Raw genomic sequence first — 6,726 nt, 5'->3', positions numbered from 1 at the left:
TGGGCAGAGATATGTTTTCTGACACCAAGGAGACTTTGGCCAGATGGCAGAGGAAGAACTTCAGGAGTAATGGATAGTACTGTATGCAAAAACATCAAGTTTTACTTATTCATTCTCCATGAATGTCCAGTGTACCCATTAACATTTATTTACAAAGCCACACTCTGCCTACCATTGTACCATGATATGTTGGTCATATAAAACATGTTCATATAAGCATGGGTTTATTTTGAGGAAAATCTATTATGTTTTCTTGATATGTTTCCCTAATCCTAAAATCAAACTACCCTTGAAGTATAATTGACATATAATAAAAATTACCAGTTTTTAGTACATAGTTGGATGGGATTGGATGATTGTATTAATAATGTTGTTATCAAATCCAGATGAAAGACATTTAGATCACAACAAAATCCTCCTCCCACCCTCTACAGTCATTCTCAATCAATCCCTGTCCATGGGAACCACTGATGTTTTCAGTTATCACAATTATGCTTTCTTTTAGAGTTGAATATCAATGGAAACACAAGGAATGTGGTATTTTGTGTTAGACCACTTTTACGGTAGCATAGTGTTTTTTCAGATTTGGCCAAGCAGTTTGAGACATGGATATTTCATTATTTATATCACCTTCTATTCCATTATAATGAAATAGCATGGCATGTTAATTATTTGCCAGTTAATTAACACCTGGGTTGTGCAGTAGTTTGATAGGGCCGCCATAACAAAACCACAAAGTGGGTGGCTCAAACAAAAATCAATTATTCCACACTTCTGGTCGCTAGAAATCCATCCAACTGTTGGCTGGTGGGTTCCTTCTGATACTGGGAAGGGTTGATCTCCACCTGCCCCCCTGCCTGGTTTTGGCTGGTGAGCTGTGGTCTCTGTACACTTTGGCTTGTGAATGCATCACCCTGTCTTTGCCTCTGTACCTGCCTGGCTCTCTTCCTGTGAATGTGTCTGCCTTCAATTATCTCCTTCATACAAGGGCCCCAGTCACATGGGTTGTGCCAGCAACAGAGGACATCTTTAGTGGCTCTCCATTTCACTATGCAAAATTATGAAAGGGCCACGGAATATTCATCATGCAAATCCCAAACCTTTGCTGGAAATAGAAACTACCATACAAGTATGTATAGCTATCTTTGAAGAAGTTACTTAGGAGGGAGAGCACAAAGAACATTACTATAAAAATGGCTGGGTTCTCTGACAGAAGGACAATCAAAACCCAGAAAATTGTATCTACATTAAAAATATTAACTTCAAATTTTAAATAAAATTAATTGAATTTAAAAATAGAGACTGTATCCAGATTATAGACATTAAGAAGAGCAAAGAAAAGAGTAGTTATTAGGAGAGGCTATGAATTCTGTACAATATCCATGATCTCAAAATCTCTTTCAGCTGATATATCTCTGGTGTATATAATGCAATTGATTTATCAGTATTGATTTTAAACCCTGCTACTTTGCTGAATTTGTTTATGAGTTCTCGAATCTTTGATGTAGAGTTTTGTGGATCTTCTAAGTATAGAATCATCTCATCCACCAGTAAGGATAGTTGGAGATCTTCTTTTCCTTTTCACATCCCTTTAATTTCTTTCCTTTGTCTGATTGCTCTGGCTAGGGTTTCAAGGGCTACGTTGAATAGGAGTGGTGAGAGAGGGCATCCCTGTCTTGATCCAGTTTTTAGAGGGACTGCTTTGAGTTTTTCTCCATTTAGAATGATGGTGGCCTTGGGTTTAGCATATATTTAGCTTTTATAATGTTGAAGTATGTTTCTACTATCCCTAGTTTTTCTAGTGTTTTGAGCATGAATGGATGCTGAATTTTGTCAAATGCTTTTTCTGTGTCTATTGAGATAATCATATGATTCTGATCTTTAAGTTTATTGATGTGGTGAATTATGTTTATTGACTTCCTTGTGTGTAACCACAGAAGGGTATATCTTTCTCTTGGCCCTTCCTCTCCTTATCTCCATTTCCTGACTGCCAAGAGATGATCAGCTTTGCTCCACCAGGCCCTTCTGCCCTGATTCTCCGCCTCACTCAGTTCCAGACACAGTGGAACATGAATGGAAACCTCTCCAATCTAAAGCCAAAAAATCTTTCTTTGTTTAAGTTCATTTTATCAGATATTTGGTGACAGTGAGAAAAATCTGATAAATTCTGGCAGTATACAGTGAGAATGAAAAGGTTGCACTTAAGTAGACATCATAAACAAGTAGTCATGTATGACTGCAGTGAATCCCAGGATGACAGCTATCTGACAACCAAGAGATAAACTGATCTAAATTGGAACAACAAGCAGCAGCCTCCAAGAATATAGCTTGAAAAGAACCTGTGTTTAAATGAACAGAAGAATAATCTTAATGTTAAGGTGAGCACACAGGCATAGAGAAACGATCTCACCAAAAATGAAAAGTATGTTGAGGAATTCCAAGAAATAGCAAAGAAATCATGTACAGACTGGAAAGCTCATGAAAATGTTAGATTATTTTATATAATTGATAGAAATTTTGGAAAACAAATTCATTTTACCTCAATATTATCAATTGTATATTAATTTTTCCTCATGGGTGGTATCTTAGATTTACTGCATAACTAACTTCTGTAAAGATTGATCTTCCCCAAATTATAAAGTGTTATTATTTTTGTGTGTTTGTGTGTGGTTCAGGAGATGAAACCCAGGGACTTGCCATATATGTGACAAGTGCTCCATCACTGAGCTACATCCCCAGATCCATATTTTAAATGCTATTTCATGGTTAGGAGAGGATATAATTATTTTATAAATAAAACACGGAGAACTTAATTAAGATTATAGATTACAATATAAGTTAGACAATTTTTCCTAATATACCAACAGTGTATATGGTTTAGATGTGAAGTATCCCACCAAATCTCATGTGTGTGACAATGCAAGAATTTTCAGAGTTGAAATTATTAGTCTATGAGTGAAGTAACCCAATCAATGGCTTAACCTACTCATACAGATTAACCAGGTGGTAGGTGCAGGCAGGTAGGGTGCGGCTGGAGGAGAGAGGGAGGACACTGGAGGCCATGCCTGAGGGTTTATATTTTGTCCCTGGTGGGAAGAACTCTCTCTGTCTCTGCTTCCTGGTGGCCAAATCCTAAGGTGCTTTCCTCTCCCAGCCCACAACCTTCCACCATGATGTCCTTGGGTCCAGAGCAATGGATCTCTGAAACCATGAGACCCAACTAATCACTCCCTGCTCTATGTTGTTCTTGTCAGGTCTTTTGGTCACAGTGACAAAAATAATAATAATAATAATAATAATAATAATTCAACTGGCTTAAACAAGTGGTAACACAGAATTGGGTATTTAAGCTGGGTAGAGAATTAGAGTGATATTAATTTCTTCATTGTACTTGATAGAGAGAGAATGAGAACTCTGAAAATTTGATGGACCATGAAATGGATGGTTGCCTTATAAAGCTCACCATTAGCAAAGCCAAATAACTAATAGTAGTGGAGAAAGGGAAGAAGATGTTGGAATAGAGGTGTGTTGGGCATATTCCTCATGTTTATAACAGAAAACCAAAATATGCAGTTTAACAATGGCAAACCAAGAAATTGCCTTAGATCTTATCATAATTGGATAGGAGGTGTCCCCCAAAAGCTCCTGTCAATGCAGGAATATGCAGAGAAACATGATTGGATTATTAGAGCTGTGACTGAATCAGTCCAGCCTCGTTTGAATGGACTAACTGGGTGCTGACTGTTGGCAATGGGGCCTCCTCCAATTTGTTAGAGGAGGTGGGTCCCCTGGGAGCAGGAGGTGGAAGGGTGCATCCTCCCTGAGATCCCTTCTCTTCTGCTTCCTTGCTGCCATCAGCCACTTCCTCCAGTGGCCTCTTCCTCGGTGGCCTCTTCCTCCTGGCCTCTTCCTCCAGTGGCCACGCCCCTTGATGTGAGCCTCACCTCAGGCCCAGAGCGATGGAGTTAGCTGTCTGTGGACTGAGACCTCTAAACTCTAAGCCCCAAATCAACTTTTCCTCCTTTAAGTGGCCCTTGTCAGGTATTTTGGTCACAGCCACAGACCTATAGAAGAATCCATCAGATCTATGGCAAATGCAGAATGGTCACTGCTAAAAAAACTGCAGAAAACAGGATTATGAATGGAGGATCATGGAAGTGGAATTTATAATTTAATCAGTTCTTTGTAATCGATTCATTTACATTTATAATAGAGCAAAAGTCCACAGACCTCTCTATCCAATAGGAAAGTCAAATAACTCCTCCCATTCTCTACCTTTCTGGAGAACAAAGTCAACACTGGTCTAACAGTCTCAATACTTCTGTTTGTTTAAATTTTAGTGTATTTTGCCTGCAATCATATGGAATCATTTAATTTACATGCCTCTAAAGTATTTCATATACACTTATTCATCTTTGCAAGTCTGATCTTTCTTAAAATACTAAAGAATATTCTTTTTTTTCTACTGTCTTCAATCTTCTTTGACTGCCAAGTCCTTGGTAGGTGATTTACATGTACTTATTAAATAGAATTATCTTTAAACTAGTTGACACACAGGAGCTTGAACAAGCTGCATATACGAATAGCAAAGAGATTCTCGGAGAAAGATTGGCACCATTAGGAAAAGAAGAAGATTTATATCTGCACTTCTACATAAGTGATACGCAGAACAGAGCAGAGAAGGAAAACTGGAAGAAGGCTCTGCCGATGGCATTGACTTCCTACACAGTAACTCTGTTCACGTCATTCTAGTGCCCCAAAAGAAAACGGAATGAGTTACCCCTCGTCACATCCAACTTCAATTTCAACCACTCGCCACCATGTGACATTCCAGGGCGATTGCACTGGCTGCAGCCCACTCAGCTTTTGCTCTTCCCCAGGAGCCACAGAAATGGCGCTCCCTGGACCACAGAGGGAGAGCCTGGGGCAGAGTCTCTCCTGGAGTTCACTACCAGGGGTGGCCTAGGGAGATTGGCAGGGTGAAGGAGAAGGTTAACCCTGCACTCGGGGTGGCTGGGCGAGGGAGAGGACTAGGGACTGACAGCAGCTGGGGGAGGATGCCAGGGGCTTCCAACAAACTCTGAGCCCAGAGGCTTCTCTGTCATCCAAGTCCCTCTATGATGCCCCTGGGTCCTCACTGCCAATCACATGCATGAGTTCACGGCCTCATTGGTGAAACAACTGCACACACGACATACACTTCAAAGAGTATAAGCAGGGTTTTCCACCTCAAAGCTAGAAAAGTAATTTTCAGCCTATAAAATAAACCTTTACCCGTACTTTTAATTAAGAGATACTCCCCGTAAGAATTTTCAAGTCAACACGGCAGACAGGTAATATGAAGAAGCATAGAGATCTGATGCACAACACGAGGACTTTATTTAATATAATTGTACTGGGAATTCTTGTTATGTAAGTAGGTTTTAGCTATTCTTATCACAAAAATAACTCCACTCCCATAAATATGCTTCACTTCAGAAACCATTTTACTACACATAAGCATCCCATAACATCATTTTGTGTATCACAAGTATATGCACTACAAATTCACTTAGACTATTCAAGAATATTTAAATTCTAGTTTTCAAATTGAGATCACTATATATTTTGATAAACCTGAAATAAGAAAGCTCAATATCTCAGTTTTTTCCTTAGTCCATTGTATATTAAAACAGTTTTTTTGCTTTAAACATCCACCTTGTCATATTATATTGTCAGGTCTTTTGGTCACAGTGACAAAAAAAATCAAATTTCACAAATACAGCCATATTACTGAACAAACTTGTCGATATTGCCTCCTTCAACTGAAGGACTATAATTATTTCACTTACTAAAATATAAATTCCTTTTTAAACTTTTCCCAAAAGAGCTATCCAAAAAAACAGTATGGAATTTGACAGCTTGATATTCTCAATATGCCACTGCAAGAATTCTAAACTACTGTCAGCTTTTGCTACTTTTGAGACTGATAGAGCTGGTAGGACAACGGCCAAGTGCTATGACAAGTGTCATGTTTCCAGGTACTGTGGAGATGAATGTTGACAGAAAGAGTAAAAACAATTGTTCGGAAGAGATTAGATCCATTGAACACTGCAAACCCTTAGCACGGCAGATGCTGGATCACAACCGGAATTTGAAAAACTGATTGATTTGCAAAGCCCACAGTCTATTATCACTTGAGTGCATAGAAAAGGAAGCTCTGCCAAAATTCTTAAGTAGCAGTGCAGGGGCACACGAAATCCAGTTGCCCCAAGGGTGCATTTCTTCTTGGCAGAACAAAAATAAGATAACAAAATAATTATGAGAGTCCTGTCTCAGGGAAAGATCACGATGCTATGAATTCAATGTCATTTCCCCATCTGCCTCATCAGGGACAAAACCATGACCTGCTGGATCTGGTATCGGCCCATTTTCATTTGCGGTTAACACAACACTACAGACCCAGCAGGTTTAACAAAGCGAGGTTTATTTTGGCTCAGGTTCTACAGGTCCAAGGCGGAGGGGCTGCATCTGGTCACGTGGCAATGTTCAGGGAGCACCTCGTGCACACACTTGTCCTCTGGTTGCTCTCTTCTTACAAAGCCACCAGTGTTTGCCTAAGGCGGCTCTGCCCCATGGCCTTACCTACCCCTCATCTCCTCCCAGGGGCCTCCAAACATGGAGGCTGGGCTAAGCTTCACCTCCTCTCGCTCTACAAGGGGGGCCAAACTCCACTTGAGGATCAGA

The sequence above is a fragment of the Marmota marmota genome, unplaced genomic scaffold, assembly GCF_001458135.2.
Source record: "Marmota marmota marmota unplaced genomic scaffold, marMar, whole genome shotgun sequence".
Lineage (NCBI taxonomy): Eukaryota > Metazoa > Chordata > Mammalia > Rodentia > Sciuridae > Marmota > Marmota marmota.
The sequence above is the reverse complement of the archived record's forward strand: the minus strand, read 5'-3'. Positions refer to the sequence as shown.